General features: G+C 45.7%; 1 protein-coding gene and 1 non-coding gene across 2 annotated transcripts in view; both read left to right on the top strand.

Moving 5' to 3' along the window:
* The window catches only part of MPP7 (MAGUK p55 scaffold protein 7), a 345,564-nt gene that overhangs the window by 13,755 nt on the left and 311,331 nt on the right, over positions 1-20,478 (top strand). The gene's annotated exons all lie outside the window — the stretch shown is intronic.
* LOC146399477 (U6 spliceosomal RNA) lies at positions 18,252-18,355 on the top strand. Its single transcript, XR_014818472.1, has one exon. It is a non-coding gene; the product is annotated as a U6 spliceosomal RNA (small nuclear RNA).

The raw sequence follows: 20,478 nt of genomic DNA, 5'->3' as shown, positions 1-20,478 counted from the left end.
GACCTGGATAAAGGTGCACTGAATGCTGGTTATTGGTATTCGTATTACATAACTGTCCAGAAAGACATTTACCCCCAAATTAGATCATGGCAGGAATTAGTAAACTCTTGAAAGCTCTCTTCTTGGTCCAATTCTTTTTTTTTTTTTTCTTTCTTTCTTTTTTTTTTTTTTTTTTTTGCTTTTTAGGGCCTCACCCATGGCATATGCAAGTTCCCAGGCTAGGGATGGAATCAGAGCTGCAGCTGCCAACCTACACCACAGCTCACAGCAACGCTGGATCCTTAACCCACTGAGCAAGGCCAGAGATGGAACCCACATCTTCACAGATATTCCTCAGGTTCTTAACCTGCTGAGCCACAGTGGGAACTCCTAAAGATTAGTTCCAGGGAACAAGGTGTATTACAAAAATTACCACCCATTCAATTGGAAGAATGACATTTCTTCTTGAAGCTAAAATTATAAAAATCCTAAGACCAAGACCAAACTACTAAATCTAGTCTCTGCAAAATAAGTTCATTATTCAAAGGACAAAAAGTTATATTTAAAAAATCCTATTTCTAGAAAGATCAGAGAGAAGTGGGTAGAGCTCTAAAGAAAAGAAACCTGGCCGACTAAACCTACGCAATTTATTTATTTATTTATTTATTTGTCTTTTTGCCATTTTCTTGGGCCACTCCTGCGGCATATGGAGGTTCCCGGTCTAGGGGTCGAATCAGAGCTATAGCCACTGGCCTACGCCAGAGCCACAGCAACAAGGGATCTGAGCTGCATCTGCAACCTATACCACAGCTCACGGCAATGCAGGATCCTTAACCCACTGAGCAAGGCCAGGGACTGAACCCGCAACTTCATGGTTCCTAGTCAGATTCGTTAACCACTGAGCCATGACGGGAACTCCTAAACCTATGCAATTTAATCTCTTATGAATTCCTCATTGGTGTCATTGTCACCATGATACTCCAAATCAAGCCATCTCGTAAGCAAGTCAATGCATAATTTTATCAGTGTGATATGCTAACAGCATGACATATAAAATGGTATATTTAGAAGTTCCCTGGTGGGAGTTCCCACTGTGGCTCAGTGGGTTTAGAACCCAGCGTGGTTTCTATGATAATGCAGGTTCAATCCCTGGCCTCCCTCGGTGGGTTAAGGATCTGGTGTTACCACAAACTGCACTGTAGATCACAGATGTGTCTTAGAGCCAGCATTGCTGTAGCTGTGGCATGGGCCTGCAGCTGCAGCTCTGTTTAAACCCCCAGCCTGAGAACTTCCACATGCGGCTGTGAAAAGGAAAAAATAAAATAAATTCTCTGGTAGCTCATCGGGTTGGGGATCCGAGTTGTCACTGCTGTGGTGCTGGTTCGATCTCTGGCCCAGGAACGTCCATATGCCTAGGCCATGGCCAAAACAAAACAAAGCAAAACAAAAATTCCCACTTAGATATAAATATGAGCAAACAAGGAAACTATGACTGAAATATATTGTATATATTTTGTCTCATATCCTTATCCTAAAGAAGGCAGGTAGATTCCTTGATAGAAACGGAAGATCAGGCAGATGAGTTTGGAAGTCACAAAGCCACCACTTGAAGAAAGTTTTGATAATCGAGCTTGATGATAACACCTCAGAGTCCTAAAAGAATTTACTGGTGTGTTCCCAAACACATAATGATAATCTCTGACTAATGAGGTTCGAAAAATATCTAATGGGGACAAATACCATTTTTTTTTTTTTTAATGGCCGCACCTGCAGCATATGAAAATTCCTGGGCCAGGGATTGAATCCGAGCCACAGCTGCAGCAATACTGGATCCTTTAACCCACCGAGTGAGGCCAGGGATGGAACCCACATCTTCATGGATACTAGTTGGGTTCTTAACCCACGAACCGCAACGGGAACTCCTAACATGTCTGTTATTACTCCCACTTTACAGATGAGGAAAATGATCCGTGGAGAGGCTGAAGAGCTTACCACGGTCAAGTGGTGAACGACAGAGCTATGGTTTGAACAGAGGCACTGAGTCCAAATCCCACCTGCCTATATGAAAGGAATATGAGATAAGGGTCTTAGAGCCCCAGGAAGCATTCAAACAGAGCCGACGGGATGACAGAGGCCCTCAGCCAGGATGTTGGGGAGACCCTGCTTTCCCTCACAAGGTATCAGTGCACTTAATCTTGAAGCATGTTTTCCCAAATCTGAGAATTTTGTTTTGTTTCGTTTTTGCTTTTTAGGGCTGCACCCTCGGCATACCTAAGTTCCCAGGCTAGGAGTCAAATCGGAGCTGCAGTCTCCGGCCTACACCACAGACACAGCAACTTCAGATCAGAGCCACATCTGCAACTAACACCACAGCTCATGGCAACACAGGATCCTTGAGGCCGGGGATCGAACCCAAATCTTTGTGGCTACTAGTTCGGTTCATTATCACTAAGCCACAACGGGAACTCCCCAAATCTGAGAATTATGAATTTGAAAATTTGAAAGAGGATGTTCCAAGATGTGACTGGTGTTTCACCCTGATTGTTGGGACTAGGGGCTATTTTCACCTCGAGTTTAAACTCCTCTGTACTTGGTGAACTTTTTACAGGGTGCATGTATTCTTTCCAATGAGAAAGAAACATTTGAGCTTCCTAGCGGGGCAAGGAAAAGGATCCAAGTACATGTGTACAAAAACGTCAACAGGTGATTTCTGCCCAGTTCAAAGGATATTAAATAACCTTTGCATTCTTTCAGATATGTTTAAATTTCTAAGAAGATGCTTTTTTCCTGAAAAATCATAGTGAAAGATCACAACTTTTCCTTTACATTCCATTTTTTAAAAAGTTATTATGTTGAAGAAGCAGGAGTCATGGGATGTGATGTGAAAATATTTGTAGTCTCTATTCCCTTCCCCCACATCACCCACCGGCACCCATTCTGTGGGGTGATCTGTGGGTCCTTTGGAACCCCCCACCCCCTCACTGGGCACCTCATCGGCTGTTCTCTTAGATTCAAGCCGAACTAATTACTGGCTCTCTGATTCCAGAACAGTCCCATCCACTCTCCTTCCACTGAGACCTCTGCAGCCCGCAGAATTGAAGAACCCCTCTCTTCCAGCAAAGCCCACATCTGGCCCATCGGAACCGCGCCTCTTTGATCCGCCACTAGAGGGCGCACAGGCACTTCCCCAACACACTCTCCCTGGCTGGTGGTTTCAGCCACGTGGTCAGTTGCCTGCAGATTATTTTTCAAGCCTCCGCAGACACCCTCTGCCTGAAGAAATTCCCGTGCTTCCCATTTGGCAGAGGCACGTTCACAGCACATCAGTCATACTCTCTGGAGAAATCTTGTCTCATCTCCAATTGCAATTGCAAGATGGGATCTGGGTGAAGGCTAACAAAACTGGTTTTGAATATCTGGTCTGCTGGCTCTGGCTGGGTGGCCCAGCCCCTCACTCTGGGCAGGGGAAGCACTTAGCACCTATCATCTTGGGGTCTCTGTGGAAACAAAGAAGGAGCATGAACTGTTCTCATTCATAGAATCTTATCCGTGTTTTGTCGTTAGACTTGGGAAAGAGGGAAAGGACAATGGAGGGAGAGAAACAGGGAAAACAGAAGGGACTTTGCTTTCCTGAGTAGCTATTATGTGTCTGCTGCTATGCCATGCCCTTTGAAACATTCCCATCTGGGATTTTATTATCCCGGAGTTTACAGCAGAGGCTCATGGAGGTGCAGGAACTTGCACAAGATATGATGGGGTCCCAGGTCCAGCTAACTCTAAAGGTCATACTTTCTCTATTGTAACTACACTTCCTTTTATTGCCAAAACTTGGCCTCTGTCCACCCATGCCGAATAGAATTGCGGAGACAGAGTTTGGGGTGAAGGAGAAAAAAAATAGCTTTTATTGCTTTGCCAGGCAAAGGAGGCCACAGCAAGCTGATGTCCTAAAGACCCTGCCCCTCCTTGGGGGGAGAATTGCAGGGAGTTTATAGTCTAAAAGGAGACAAACAGGGTTTCAGATAAGAATCGGGATTGGGGCAGACATGCACTCTTCTTTCTTTGGGGGAATCTTAGTCATTGAAGCTGGCGTCACGATGTCTTGGCATGATCCTGGTGGTGGTCTTCTGGGTTATTGCTTAGAATAACAGTACTTGCAAAAAGGGCATATTAATCAGTGATTAATCAAACTAGAAAATTTTCTGAAAAACATCATATGCTCAGAGTTCCCGTTGTGGCTCAGTGGTTCACGAATCCGACTAGGAACCATGAGGTTGGGGGTTCGATCCTTGGCCTTGCTCAGTGGGTTAAGGATCCGGTGTGGCCGTGAGCTGTGGTGTAGGTCACAGACACAGCCTGGATCCCGAGTTGCTGTGGCTCTGGCATAGGCTGGTGGCTACAGCTCCGATTCAACCCCTAGCCTGCGAACTTCCATATGCCGAAGGAGCGGCCCAAGAAGTGGCAAAAAGACAAAAAAAAGTCAAAATGTGTTTAAACACCTAACCTACATTATGGCTTAGCCCAGCCTACCCTAATCATGCTTAGAATTCTTACGTTAGCCTACAGTTGGGAAAAATCATCTACCTCCCCCCACTTTTTTTTTTTTTTTTTTTGGTCTTTTTAGGGCCGCACCAGCAGCATATGGAGGTTCTCAGGCTAAGGATCAAATCAGAGCCATAGCCGACGGCCTACGCCACAGCCACTGCAACGCCAGATCCGAGCTGCATCTTTGACCTACATCACAGCTCACAGAGACAAGGTCCAGTCCTTGACCCACTGAGCCACAGTGGGACTCCCTTTTTCTTCTTCCATAGGCTTCTTGTATTTATTGTCTCCTCACCAGTATTTTAATAATGAGGGATATCAAAGTGAGCAGCTTGAAGCTTTGGGGACAGGATTTCCTACTAAGATTTCACAGCAGAGTTGAATGACTTACAATATCGTGACTAAGAGCATCAACCTCGCAGCCGACCAGCCTTGGTTCAAATTCCAGATCTGCCCCTAACAAGCTGTGTAACTGTGGGTAAGTTGCATAACCTCTCTGTGTCTGGATTTTCTCACCTATAAATGGAGGGTGATAACAGTCCCTGTCTCTTGGGTCCTTTGTGAAGATCAAAGTGAGTTAACACATGCAAAGTCCTTAGACCAACACGTGCTAATGACCTGTCTTCATGATTCATGAATAAGAAAGTGGTTCACCATATTTGCATCTTTGTATTATTGCTGTGTTTTTACAGGCTTTGTCTTCTCTGAGGGTGAAAGAGAGAAAATGCATAGCAGGTGTAACTGGTGGGGCTATGTTGTTTCTCTGAGGCATTGGTGCTCGGGAAGTGACTTCAGTGGCCTTACTGGCCTGGCAGGGTAGGGTATGGTCCTTAGGGAAGGACTGTCCTGCTAAAAGGAGGAAGGGGGAGGAGTAAGACGATGGTCGCTCTCTCCCGAAGGTCAGAGGTCAAAGTCACTACATCCTGTCAGTAGAAGGGTAAGAGGGACCCTCCAGGAGACTGTATCTGTTAGGAAAGAGATGGGACTTTTCAACTGGGATAATTTTAGGAGTGTTTAATAAAGTGACAGAGGTGACGAGGAGGGGGTCCTGGAACCAGTGACAGCAGGGGTGCCATCACTGCCCTTCAGCCTGAAGGGGCATCAGGAGGGAGGGAGCAGAAACAGAGCTGGCCACGTGGAGTGGGGGTGGGACAGGATGGAGGCTGGCTGCAGGGGGGGTGGCGGGGGGGTGCAGAAAGTGCCAGGCTAGCCCCAGTGGGACAGTTGGTAGGGCTTGTGTGAGCCTGTCTGTGTGTGTCCTCCAAGGCTTTCACAGCCCTCTCTCATCATGCTCCTGGAGAGACCTCAGCTGGCAAGCTAGAGTGCTTAGAGCTAAGAAGCCCTGGCTGGTGTGGAAAGTGTCCAGGGTCTTCAGGCTGATGCTAGCTGTACCAGGTCCTTGGTACCCGGCCCACCTGGCACCAGGGTGGCACTTCTCCTCTACCTCACACCCAGATGTGTAACGTGCCTCAGGAAAGAAACAGTATTCTTTGAGGAGCTGAAAGACTTTAGGTAGGCATATGGAAAGAAAAACAAAAAACAAAAAAACGGCAAGAAAGAAAATGAAAACATTTTAGAGCTCCCTGGTGGCTCAGCAGGTTAAGGAGACACTGCTGTGGCTTGGGTTTGATCCCTGACCTGGGAACTTCCACTTGCTGGGGCGTGGCCAAAAAGAAGAAAGGAAAATGAAAAGGTTTTATTTTATTTTATTTTTTGCTTTTTTTTTCAGGGCTGCACCTGCAGCCTATGGTGATTCTCAGGTAGGGGTCTAATCAGAGCTACAGCTGCCGGCCTACGCCAGAACCACAGCAATGCCAGATCTGAGCCGAGTCTGTGATCTATACTATAGCTCATGGCAATGCCAGATCCCTAACCCACTGAGCATGGCCAGTGATTGAACCCACATCCTCATGAATACTAGTTGTGTTCTTAACCCATTAAGGCCACAACAGCAATGCCAGTGAGTTTCTTTTTTTTTTTCTTTTTTTCTTTTTTTTTTTTGGTCTTTTTTAGGGCTGCACCCGAGGCACATGGAGGTTCCCAGGCTAGGGGTCCAATTGGAGCTGTTGCCACCAGCCTACACCAGAGCCACAGCAATGCCAGATCCAAGCCATGTCTGTGAACCACACCACAGCTCAAGGCAATGCCGGATCCTTAACCCACTGAGTGAGGCCAGGGATCGAACCCAAAACCTCATGATTCCTAGTCGGATTCTTTTCTGCTGTGCCATGATGGGAACTTCCGTGACTTTCTTTTTTTAGTTGAATTTTTTTTATTATAGTTGATTTACAATGTTGTGCCAATTTCTGCTGTACAGAAAAGTAACCCAGTCATTCATATTTACACATTCCCTTTCTTTTTTTTTTTTTTTTTTTGTCTTTTGTCTTTTGTTGTTGTTGCTATTTCTTGGGCTGCTCCTGCGGCATATGGAGGTTCCCAGGCTAGGGGTTGAATCGGAGCTGTAGCTACCGGCCTACGCCAGAGCCACAGCAACGCTGGATCCGAGCCGCGTCTGCAACCTACACCACAGCTCACGGCAACGCCGGATCTTTAACCCACTGAGCAAGGGCAGGGACCGAACCCGCAACCTCATGGTTCCCAGTCGGATTTGTTAACCACTGCACCACGACGGGAACTCCCACATTCCCTTTCTTATATTATCTTTCATCATGTTCTATCCCAAGAGATTGGATACAGTTTCCTGTGCTAATCAGCATGATCAATTTGTAGTTTTTCTTTGCTCATTTACTTGTTTATGGTCTGGCTTTCCCACAAGAATACAAGCTCTGAGAGGCTGGGGTTGAGTTGTGCTTTGTTTATGGTGTAATCTCTGTTCCCCATGCTTGTCATGGGCAGGTGGATGGCTGGATTGATGGGTGGGTGGATGGATAAGTCTTACAAAATCTAGTCTTTGGTGGAGTTCCTGGAAGCTCAGTGGGTTAAGGATCCAGCGTTGTCACTGTCATGATGGGTCGCTGCTGTGGCACAGGTTCCATCCCTGGCCCCAGAACTTCTGTATGCCATGGGCGTGGCCAAAAAAAAAAAAAAATCTAGTCTTTGCTTTCTCTGCTTGCACTTGAAAACTATGTTATTTAACATAGGATTTGGATTTTGCTCTGCTAGACACTGCTAAAAAGTTCTTGGCACATCACAACCAGAGAGAATCAAAACAATTAGAGACCGCATAGGGTAAATTTGGAAAAGGAGACAGGTTATGTCTATCCATTTCTGAACAGTTACTCCAGAAATAAAAGCTCTTACTTATTTCAGAAATATAAGATTTGCTTTACAAAAATGAAAAAATCAAACCCTGATTTCCTTGTAGGAGAGATTATCGATGACCTTCTGCAGGGCTGTTTGAGTGTGTGTGTGTGTGTGTGTGTGTGTGTGTGTGTAGCCTCTTGTACACAAGCCACAGAAGGATTTGAGGCTCCCAGAAATTCTGCCTAGGGCTTTGGCATAAACAGAATTGTTTTTCTTTGCAAAAAGCAAAGAAAGAAAATTCTAGGCAAATCTGGAAAATCTGTTTGTGTCTAAAACCTCTTAGGGCACTTTCTCAAGGATTTATAATGTCTGAGAAATTTTATACCTCATCCACTGAAAGCCAAGATAGTCAAATTTAGGGGTTGGTGGAAAGAATTTACCTTAATATACCATGCCACCTCTTAACTTGTTATTTAATATGGCACTAAGGGAGTTCCCGTTGGGGCTCAGCATTAACAAACCTGACTAGTATCCTTGAGGATGTGGGTTTGATCCCTGTCCTCTCTCAGTGGGTTAAGGATCCTGGGTTGCTGTGAGATACAGAGCAGATCACAGACGAGGCTCAGACCCCATATTGCTGTGGTGTGGTATATAGGCCATTGGCTGCAGCTCCAATTCTACCCCTAATCTGGGAAAATCCATAAGCTGCAGGTGTGGCCGTAAAACGCAAATAAAACAAACAAATAACAACAACAAAAAGTTTGTTAGGCAGGAAAACCTCTTTTTACCTGACTCTAGAATTTCCAGTAAGGTGGTCCCACCCAGGGAAAAAAGGCTTGATGACAAAACTGATCATGGAATTGTAACCGAGCAGGACCCCCTGAGGCCTTCCCAGGGTGGGCCCCCACTCCTGTCCTCCACCTGCCTTTTTATCTATAGAAGAACTTTCATCAAAATATCAATTTAATTATAGAAATGAAACAACACAGAGAAAAAGGAAAACAAGCAAGAATTCAACAGGGATAGTCAACTATTCAATAGGAAGAGTTTGGCCATTTGACAAAGTCAAGGACCTTTAGTTAGTTCACCTTCAAAGACTATAGATAATATTCTTTTTTTTTTTTTTTTTTTTTGTCTTTTTTGCCATTTCTTTGGTTGCTCCCATGGCACGTGGAGGTTCCCAGGGTAGGGGTCAAATCAGAGCTGTAGCCGCCGGCCTACGCCAGAGCCACAGCAACGAGGGATCCGAGCCGAGTCTGCAACCTACACCACAGCTCACGGCAATGCCGGATCCTTAACTTACTGAGCAAGGCCAGGGTTTGAACCCCCAACCTCATGATTCCTAGTCGGATTCATTAACCACTGAGCCACGATGGGAACTCCTTATAGATAATATTCTGAGCCATGTCTTTGGAGCGGTTTTGCAGGTGCTGAAGCCCCCACTGGGTGGAAGATGTCAACTGTATGCCGCCCACAAGCATGTAGACCTGAGACTGGTTGTAACCAGAAGGTTGATGATGCTAACCCCCAATGACCTCACCACCTGCCAATCAGGAAAATGTCCATGAGCTGAGCATGCCCTGTTCTTCAAACACTATAAGACCCCTCACTACCCCCTCTAAGTTTGGGGGGCACAGTCCTTGAGGCACTAGCTTGCTGTGTTCCCTCTTTGCCTGGCAATTCAAGCTACATTTTCTGTTTCCTCCAACTCTGTCTCCACATTGCTCTTTGGCAACGGGAACAGAGGCAGCCGAGATTTTGGCAACAGAATGAGAGCAAGGACTAGACTTCACCAGAGGCCAGACAAGGAGCCTGCAGAAGGCTCTGTCCTTGTGGGTGCGACCAGCCTGATTTTCAGACCCAGCCACAGTCACGCCAACTACACAGCCTCATTCCTAACTGGGTCTCAGTTCCCTAACCTGTAAAATTGGACTGATAACAATACATTTTCTTTCTCTTTCTTTCTTTCTTTCTTTCTTTCTTTCTTTCTTTCTTTCTTTCTTTCTGTCTGTCTGTCTGTCTGTCTGTCTGTCTTTCTTTCTTTCTTTCTGTCTTTCTTTCCTTCTTTCTTTCTTTCTTTCTTTCTTTTTCTTCTTTCTTTCTTTCTTTCTTCCTTCCTTCCTTCCTTCCTTCCTTCCTTCCTTCCTTCCTTCCTTCCTTCCTTCCTTCCTTCTTCTTTTTTGGGCCACACCTGCAGCATATCCAAATTCCCAGGCTATGGGTTGAATCGAAGCTGCAGCTGCAGGCCTACGCCACAGTCAATGCCAGATCCAACCCATGTCTGTGACCTACACAACAGCTTATGGCAACGCTGGATCCTTAACCCACTGAGATGGGCCAAGGATCAAACTTCAACCTCATGCATCCTAGTTGGGTTCTTAACCTGCTGAGCCACAACGGGGACTCCCAGCAATACGTATTTCTAATACTGCTATTATGAGGACTAAATGAAAAGCCAGTGCCTATAAAACAGCACACTACACCTGTGAGGTAAACCTTAGTTAGTAACCAGTACGCCTTCAATAAATATTAGCCATAAATTTGTTCATTGAGCTTCCAAAGAATGACCCGGATGGAACCACACAAAGCTATCTGACAGCACCCATTCCAGATTCCAGCTGGAAAAATCTTCCCCTACCCTGCTGGGAACCCCATTTTACAGAAAAGCAGCAGATGAAACACAGTTGAACTTAAGGGTGAAAATAAGAAGTTACCGTTGCGGCACAGCAGAAATGAATCTAAGTCGTATCCATGAGGATGAGGGTTCGATCCTCAGCCTCACGCATGGGTCAAGGATCCAGCATTGCCGTGAGCTGTGGTGTAGGTCACAGATGTGGCTTGGATCCCACGTTGCTGTGGTTGTGGAGTAGGCCTCAAACACAGCTCTGATTCCGCCCCTAGCCTGGGAACCTCCATATGTGGCAGGTGTACCCCTAAAAAAGCAGGACAGATAAAATAAAAAGCAAAAAGAAAAGGTGAAAATAATTTTCTTTGCTTTGACTCCTGAGTCTCAGGCTTCCCTGGAAGTTCTAATGTCAGGGCTATGAAACCAGAATGGAATTTGTTTCTGAATTCTCCAGGCCTCCCAGTATTTTGTTTCCACTCAGTAGTATTACAGTGTCCTGTTTGTTGACTCCAGATTCTTGCTGGAATTCAGAGGCTGAAACACACTGTCAGGTTCTGAGATAAAAGGTCTCTGCACATTCTTCTTCAAGTTAACCATGGTCCCATCTGGGAGACGTTCCCCCAAAGAGAAGGAGGGGAAAAAAAAAAAAAAAGAAAGAAAAGAAGGAGCCCTCTATGAATTGGAGCTTCTCTCTTTTCCATCAGTACTGGTGGGACACCAGCAGGTGGCAGCCTAACACTTTATACAGTAAGTCTCAGCCTCTGGGCCCCTGGAAGAGCAGCAGAAAATTCAGTCCCATGTGTTTGCAAAGACAGTTTATAGCTGTCAGTATTTGGTCTTTGCCTGGAGTTTCGGAGATAATTACAGAATTGCAATTAAAGCAGAGGTGGAGTTTCCTTTTTTTTTTTTTTTTGTCTTTTATGCCTTTTCTAGGGCCGCTCTTGAGGCATATGGAGGTTCCCAGGCCAGGGGTTGAATCAGAGTTGTACCCACCCGGCCTATGCCACAGCCACAGCAACGTGGGATCCGAGCCACATCTGCAACCTACACCACAGCTCAGGGCAACGCCGGATCCTTAACCCACTGAGCAAGGCCAGGGATTGATCCTGAAACCTCATGGTTCCTAGTTGGATTTGTTAACCACTGCGCCACGATGGGAACTCCATTTTTTTTCTTTTTTTTGAGAAGTGGGCTTTCCAATGTCATTTTCTCTCTTCATTGTCTTCAACTTGCTTAAGCTCTTTCAGTCTATTTTTTCGGATTCTTTTTCACCTTTATTTTTTTCAGCTCAAAAGACGAATTACATAATTTGAATCATGGAGCTCAAATGTATAGGTAAGAGTGTATTTCTAGTTACTAGTAGTCACTGCTTTTTTCTTCTTTCTTCTACACTGTTCTCTGATAAACTTTTTAAAAAACATTAACTTAGCTGGGTGTGTCTGGGATATGTGTTCTGCAAAACCTGAAACTTTGTAGAGTGCCATTCACATGTGGCAAGGTTTTGAATTCCATGCAGTAATGGAATTCAAATTCAAATTCCATGCCGGCTGCTTTTTCCATAATTAAATAGCTTTGCGGAAAGTGTGACTTCTCAGACAGCTGTCTAGAATTAAAGCCACCACTTATCAAAGATCAGGTACCTGATCACAGAGTCAAGTAAAACTCTGGAAATAAACACTCAGCGTGGATCACTTTTCTCTCCTGGCAAAATGAACTGTTTTTTTTTTTTTTTCCCCTTTTTAAAAAAATCAGGAATTTCCATTGTGGCTCAGTGACAATGAACCTGACTAGTATCTATGAGTTTTTGAGTTCTATCCCTGGCCTTGCTCAGTGGGTTAAGAATCCACTGTGCCTACACTGTGGTGTAGGTCACAGACATGGCTTGGATCCAGTGTTACTTGATTTGGCATTGCTGTGGCTGTGGTGTAGGCCAGCAGCTGCAGCTCCGATTCAACTCCTAGCCTGGGAACTTCCATATGCCGCAGGTACAGCCCTTAAAAAAAACAAAAAAAAGAAAAAAAAAGAGTTCCTTTCATGGCTCAGTGGTTAACAAAACCAACTAGGATCCATGCGGATGTGGGTTCGATGCCTGGCCTCACTCAGTGAGTTAAGGATCTGGCGTTGCTGTAAGCTGTGGTGTAGGCCTCAGACAGGGCTCAGATCCCAAGTGGCTGTGTCTGTGGTGTAGGCCAGTGGCTAAAGTTCTGATTCAACTCCTAGCCTGGGAACTTCCGTATGCCTTGGGTGTGGCCCTAAAAAAGACAAAAAAAAAAAAAAAAAAAAAAAAAAAAAACCACAAAAAAACAAAAAACCCAACTAAAATTAAAAAAAATTAAAAATTTAAAGTATGGTTGATTTACTATGTTATGCCAATTTCTGCTGTACAAAAATGTGACCCAGTCATTTATGTATACATACATTCTTTTTCTCATGTTATCTTCTATCACATTCTATCACAAGGTGGCTTTTTTGAACTCCATAGAACATTTAGATAATAGATACTTACATGATTACAATGGGTCATTATTTTTGGCAAGATGATATGCAACCTACACCACAGCTCAGGGCAACGCCGGATCCTTAAAGAGTTTGTCTTTAAATAATAAAATTGTGGGAGTTCCCGTCATGGCTCAGCGGCTAACAAATCTGACGAGCATCCATGAGGATGCAGGTTCGATCCCCAGCCTTGCTTAATGGGTTAAGGATCTGGTGTTGCCATGAGCTGTGGTGTAGGTCACAGACACGGCTCAGATCCTGCATTGCTGTGGCTGTAGCGTAGGCCGGTAGCTACAGCTCCAATTTGACCCCTAGCCTGGGAACCTCCATATGCCGTGGGTACAGCCCTAAAATAAAATAAAGTAAAATAAAAATAATAAAATTGTGGAAATCAGTAAGTAAAAACTAATTACTTTCAATTAAAAGGTAGAAGAAATGAGGGATCGGAGTTCCTATCATGGCTCAGAGGTTAACGAACCTGACTAGGATGCATGAAGATGCAGGTTCAATCCCTGGCCTTGCTCAGTGGGTTAAGAATCTGATGTTGCAGTGAGCTGTGATGTAGGTCACCACAGGTCAGATCCTGTGTTGCTGTGGCTGTGGCTATGGCCGCCGGTGGCTGTAGCTCCAATTTGACCCCTAGCCTGGGAATTTTCATATGCCATAGAGGTGGCTCTGAAAAGACCCCCCCCCCAAAAAAAGGGGATCTTTGTTTGTGTTTATTATTTCCACACATTAACTTCTCATTCTTGTAGTCAATTTAGTGCAAGTGCCTGATTCACAGTGAGGCCAAACAAACCAAAACCACTGGACAGAGAATTGGGAGGGAAAAATTAGGGGTATGGGGTTAGCTACTATATCTATAAGAGGTAAGCTATTACTATCTATCTATCTATCTAACACTACTATTTATAAAGTAAGCAATGAGGATATAACAAAATTTATACCCATTATCTTGTAATAACATATAATGGAATGTAATTTGCAAAAATACTGAATCACTTTGCTGCATACCTGAAACTAACACAATATTGTACATCAACTATACTTCAATAGTGATAATAATAATAATATGGATCTTAAAATGTGGGTAGATCTGATAGCAGATGAATGGATAAACAAAATGTGGTAGATCCATTAAAGGGAATATCATTCAGCCAGGAGTTCCTGTCGTGGCTCAGTGGTTAAGGAATCTGACTAGGAACCATGAGGTTGTGGGTTCGATCCCTGGCATTGTTCAGTGGGTTAAGGATCCAGTGTTGCCGTGAGCTGTGATGTAGTTTGCAGATGCGGCTCGGATCCCGCATTGCTGTGGCTGTGGCGTAGGCTGGTGGCTACAGCTCCAATTAGATCCCTAGCCTGGGAACCTCCATATGCCGCAGGAGACAATAAATAAAGGGAATATTATTCAGCCATAAAAAGAAGCAGAGGCGTTCCCAACGTGGCTCAGTGGTTAACAAACCCGACTAGCATCCATGAGGACGTTGGTTCGATCCCTGGCCTCACCTCACTCAGGGTTAAGGATCTGGTGTTGTCATGAACTGTGGTGTAGGTTGCAGACGTGGCTTGGATCTCCAGTTGCTGTGGCTGAGTTATCGGCCAGTGGCTACAGCTCTGATTCCACCCCTAGCCCGGGAACTTCCATATGCCTCAGGTGTGGCCCTAAAAAAGCAATTTAAAAAAATTAAAATAAAAAAATGTGGGATTCCCATGGTGGCGCAGTGGTTAATGAATCCGACTAGGAACCATGAGGTTGTGGGTTTGATCCCTGGCCTTGTTCAGTGGGTTAACGATCCAGCGTTGCCGTGAGCTGTGGTGTAGGTCGCAGATGTGGCTCGGATCCTGGTGGCTACAGCTCTGATTAGACCTCTAGCCTGGGAACCTCCATATGATATGGGAGCAGCCCTAGAAAAAAAGGCAAAAAGACAGAAAAATTTAAAAAAATGTTTTAAATTTAACGTATGGTTGATTTACTGTGTTGTACCAATTTCTGCTGTACAAAAAAGTGACCCAGTCATATATGCATTTGTACATTATTTTTCTCATATTATCTTCTATCATGTTCTATCACAAGATGGCTTTTTTGAACTTCATAGAACATTTAGATAATAGATAATTACATGATTACAATGGGTCATTATTTTTGGCAAGATGATATGCAGATAGTGTATGTGTACTTCCTTAAAGAGTTTGTCTTTAGGGAGTTCCCGTTGTGCCTCAGTGGTTTACGAATCCGACTAAGAACCATGAGGTTGCGGGTTCGATCCCTGGCCGTGCTCAGTGGGTTAAGGATTGTGTTGCCTGAGCTGTGGTGTAGGTCATAGACGTGGCACGGATCCTGTGTTGCTGTGGCTGTGGTGTAGGCTGGAAGCTGCAGCTCCAATTTGACCCCTAGCCTGGGAACATCCATATGCCACGGGTGCGGCCCTAAAAAGACCTCCCTCCCCCCAAAAAATGGTTAAAATGGTAACTTTTAAGTTCTATATATTTTACTGCAATTTTTAAAAGGTGGGTAGAAACTGTGTCTTTGCGGATGTTCTGTGTTAAAAGAACAGTGTAACCAAAGACTCAAAGGGCAGGAAAGATCAAAGATGGGGAAGGAGGGCAGGAATGGTCAAATATCAGATATTCCCAGGTACCTTGTGTGACTTTTTGGCAACACAAGGCTGACAGGCTGATGACAGAGCAGGTCTGCAGGAGAAGGTGTGAGGCAGTGGAGTTGGGTCAGTGTGAGCAGCCAAGAACTTCATCACCTGCAGGATCCAGGGTCCTCAGGCCTGGGTCCAGTGATGCCAGGAGGTCTGACTCAGCAACTGCGCTGTGAAATCTAGCTGTTAGTGCAATAAGAAGTCAAGAGGGATGGGAGTTCCCTTCATGGCTCATTGGGTTAGGAATCCAACTAGTACCCATGATGATGCAGGTTTCAGCCCTGCCCTCACTCAGTGGGTTAAAGATCCTGCGCTGCCATGAATTGTGATGTAGGTCACAGGTGCAGCTCAGATCTGGCATTGCTATGGCTGTGACTGTGGCATAGGCTGGCAACTGCAGCTCCAATTCCACCCCTAGCCTGGGAACTCCCATATGCCACTAGTGTGGCCAAAAAAAGGAAAAAAAAAAAAAGTCAAGAGGGCATCCCTGCTGTTGTGTAGTGGGTTAGGGATCCGGTGTTGCCACAGCTGTGGTTCAGGTTCGACCCCTGGTCTGGGAACTTCCATATGCTGCAGGTGCACCCAAAAAAAGAAAAAAGAGAAAAGAGAAGTCAGGAGGGCTGGGTGGGACCCAGCTTAGACCTGGCTGGAGTTGTGCAGAACATGAGGTCATCATTCCTGCCAGGGAAATACACAGAAAGACAGAGGGAAACACAGCAGAACTGGCCCACACCCTAAGCTAAGAGCTTATCAGGAAGGACTGGCCATGCTGAGATGCCCTCAGCTCCCTGGTTCTCAGCGCTGTAGGACTTCCGGCAGGGCAGGACCCTGGTCAGGGCAGGACCCCAGGCAGGGCAGGTCTCAGCAGCCTGGACGTCTGGCCAGGCCAGCAGACATCGACCAGCAGGAGGTAGGAGCTGATCCCAAGCTGATCCAGAAGCTGGGCTCAGGCTGCTGACCCACTTCTGCCAGGGTTAGCATGGAACTGCCTGGAGGCAGGAAAGAATGAGGCAAAGGATTGAAAAAGGCTGAATGAATCCTAGGAAATGAAATATATGGGAGTGGGCAGGGGAAGTGGAAGAAAAGCCTTCAAAGAAAGGTAGAACCGGAGCTCCTGCTATGGCACAATGGGATCAGCAGTGAATTGGAAGTGCTGGGACTCAGGTTCAATCCCTGGCCCAACACAGTGAATCCGGCATTGCTGCAGCTTTCTTTGAGGCTGCAGCTAGTGATCCCTGGCCCTGGAGCCCTGGAGCCCCAGAGCCCCGTAAACCAAGGGAGAGTCAAAAAAAAAAGAGAGAGAGAGAAGGTAAGGGTCAGGAGTTCCTGATATGGCCCAGTAGGTTAAGAACCTGACCCAGCTAGTATCCATGAAGTTGCAGGTTGGATCCCTGGCCTTGCTCAGCAGGTTAAGGATCCTGCCTTGCTGTGGCTGTGATGCAGGCCAGCAGCTGGATCTCTGATTCAACCCGTAGCCTGGTAACTTCCATATGCCCATGTGCTGCAGGTGTGGACATAAAAAAAAGCTTAGACCCAGATCTAAATGCCAGTCTAAAGAGTTTGAATTGAATTACACGAGAAAGAGAAAGACAGAAAACTCTCAAATAGGGATGTGATCTAAAGAAAACATTGCCTTGGAGTTCCCGTCGTGGCTCAGTGGTTAATGAATCCGACTAGGAACCATGAAGTTGTGGGTTCAATCCCTGGCCTTGCTCAGTGGGTTAAGGATCCTGTGTTGCTGTGAGCTGTGGTGTAGGTCACAGACATGGCTCAGGTCCTGCGTTGCTGTGGTTGTGGTATAGGCCGGCAGCTGCAGCTCCGATTCGACCCCTAGCCTGGGAACTTCCATATGCCGCGGGAGCATCTCAAGAAATGGCAAAAAGACAAAAAAAAAAAAAAAAAAAAAAAAAAAAAAAAAAAAAAAAAAAAAGAAAGAAAGCGAAAAAAAGAAAACAGTGTCTTAAAAAGATTAACCTGGCATGTGGGATGGTTCTACAGTAAAGAGTCAGTACGGGGGGAGTTCCTTTGTGGCGAATTTGTGGCTCAGCGGAAACAAATCTGACTAGTCGACTAGTACCACATGAGGATGTGGGTTCGATCCCTGGCCTCGCTCTCTGACCTCCCTCAGTGGGTCAGGGATCTGGCATTGCCATGAGCTCTGGTGTAGGTCGCAGACGCAGAGCATATCCCGAGTTGCTGTGGATGTGGTGTAGGCTGGCAGATGCAGCTGCGATTCCACCCCTAGCCTGGGAACTTCCATATGCTGCGGGTGGGGCTCTAAAAAAAAAAAAAAAAGCAAAAAAAGAAAAAAAAAAAAAAAGGTCAGTATGTAGGTGAGAGAGAATAATAGCCAGAGCTAGGATGGGGGTATGGAATGGAAGACCTAGATGTCTAAGTTATTTCTGTTGGGGAGAGGTATACGTGCTGCATCTGTATTTTCTATGTTTTAATGTATTTCACTCATTTAAAAAATATATGTAAAATGTATTAGTTTTCCTTAGAAATATTATAGGAGGGCAGTTCCCATTGTGGCTCAGGGGAAATGAATCTGACTAGCATCCATGAGGATACAGGTTCGATCCCTGGCCTCGCTCAGTGGGTTAAGGATCCATGCTGCTGTGGCTGTGGTGTAGGCTGGCAGCTGTAGCTCCGATTCCACGTCTAGCCTGGGAACCTCCATAGGCCATGGGTGCAGCCCTAAAAAAACAATATATGTATATAGGAGGAAATGTGGAACATCAAAAAAGTAGAAGATAGTGCTTGATTCGGCAGCACATATACTAAAACTGGAATGACACAGAGATTAGCATGGCCCCTGTGCAAGGATGAAGTGCAAATTCATGAAACGTTCCATTTTTTTTTTTATCATACTAAGGGAAGTAAGTCAGAAAGAGAAAGACAAATCCTATATGATATCCTTTATATGTGGAATCTAAAACATGGCACAGATGAACCTCTCTACACAACAGAAACAGACCCACAGACATAGAGAACAGACTTGTGGTTGCGAAGTGGAAAGACGGAGGGAGTGGGATGGACAGGGAGTTTGGGGTTAGTAGATGCAAACTACTACATTTCAAATGGATAAGCAATGAAGTCCTACTGTATAGCACAGGGAATTATATCCAGTGTCTTGGCATAGAACATGATGGAGGATAATATAAGACAGGGGGAGTTCCCATCGTGGCTCGGTGGTTAACAAATCTGACTAGGAACCATGAGGTTGCAGGTTCAATCCCTGGCCTTGCTCAATGGGTTAAGGATCCGACATTGCCATGAGCTGTGGTGTAGGTTGCAGACGCAGCTCGGATCCCGAGTTGGTGTGGCTCTGGCGTAGGCTGGCGGCTACAGCTCTGATTCGACCCCTAGCCTGGGAACCTCCATATGCCGCAGGTGTGGCCCTAGAAAAGGCAAAAAGACCAAAAAAAAAAAAAAAAAAGAAAGGGAATGTGTATATGTATATATATGTGAATATATATATGTGTGTATATACAGCAGAAATTGGCACAACATAGTAAATCAACTACACTAATTAAAATTTTAGGGAGTTCCCTTTTGTGTCTCAGTGGAAATGAATGCCAACTAGTATCCATGCGGATGCAGGTTTGAGCCCTGACCTCGCTCAGTGGGTTAAGTATCCAGCGTTGCCATGAGTGGTGGTGTAGGTCACAGATGCGGCTTGTATCCTGCGTTGCTGTGGCTGTGGTGTAGGCTGGAATTTGCAGTTCCAATTCAACCCCTAGCCAGGGAACGTCCATATGCCGTAGGTGTGGCCCTAAAAAGCAAAAAAAAAAAAAAAAAAAAAAAAACACAAAATAAAATAAAATAAAGGAAAGAGGAAGTGTTGAGGACAAAACAGACACCAAAGGAAGAAAGGAAGTGTACTGGGAAAGGTGAAAGAGAGGGTAAAAAATATCAGGAGGAAATCAGACAGCTGGGATAACTCAGAGGATGTGAGCTGGTGCTTGTCATGGATGCAGAGGCTCCTTGCATGGGCTGAGGACCGTGGTGGGGCAGCATGATGGACTTACAGCCTCGGGGTCCTGGATGGGCAGCGGGTGGGAGGTGGTCCTCCTCTGCTCCTCCCCTCTTCCAGGATGGAGCCTGGAAAGGAAGTGACTGAGACTCAGGTCTGCCTGCTCTATTTCTTTCAACCTTTTTCCTCTCGCAGTCCCTGCATCTCCTTCTCCTCTGGAGCCCCACTAAGCCTTCTTCTTCTTCTTCTTTTTTTTTTTTTTGAATGACCACACCCTTGGGAGTTCCCATCGTGGCTCAGTGGTTAACAAATCTGACTAGGAACCATGAGGTTATGGGATCGAACCCTGACCTCGCTCAGTGGGTTAAGGATCCAGCATTGCCATGAGCTGTGGTGTAGGTCACAGACGAGGCTCAGATCTGGCATTGCTGTGGCTGTGGTGTAGGCCGGCAGCAACAGCTCGGATTAGACCCCTAGCCTGGGAGACTCCATATGCCTGCGGGTGTGGCCCTAGAAAAGGCAAAAAAAAGAAAAAAAAAAAAAAAGACCACACCCTTGGCAAATGGGAGGTCCCTGGCCAGGGACTGAATCCAAGTCAGAGCTGGTTCCTTTAACCCACTGCACGGGTCCAGGATCGAACCCACACCTCTGTAAGTGATCCAGGTGCTGCAGTCAGAACCTTAACCCCTTGCACTGCAGGGGGAACTCCCCCTGTCCCAAGCCTTCTTGACTGCCCCTCCCCGCAACAGGAGGACTCCCTGAACTGACCCTGTGGAGTCCCATTGGTTAAATGCCCTGCGGCAGGTGGGGTAGGAATAGGCAGAGTCCTGTTTCGTGTGCTCGGTGACAATTATGCCTCCCCTTTAGGATGGCCGCCACGGCTTTGATAACAACACGGGAAGATCTGTGTCCTGAGCTGGGTCTAGAATATGCTCATTTCACATTCAAACTCCATTCCTTATTTTACAAAGGTCACAGGAGGGAGGACAGTTGGAGGGTAAAAGGTC

Source organism: Sus scrofa, chromosome 10, assembly GCF_054392235.1.
Source record: "Sus scrofa isolate SSC_HxYL_T2T_F1_AM1 chromosome 10, Sscrofa_HxYL_maternal_Yorkshire_Landrace_v2.0, whole genome shotgun sequence".
In the NCBI taxonomy this organism is placed as follows: domain Eukaryota; kingdom Metazoa; phylum Chordata; class Mammalia; order Artiodactyla; family Suidae; genus Sus; species Sus scrofa.
Note: the sequence above shows the minus strand (reverse complement) of the source record. Positions and strands in the feature narration are given on the sequence as shown.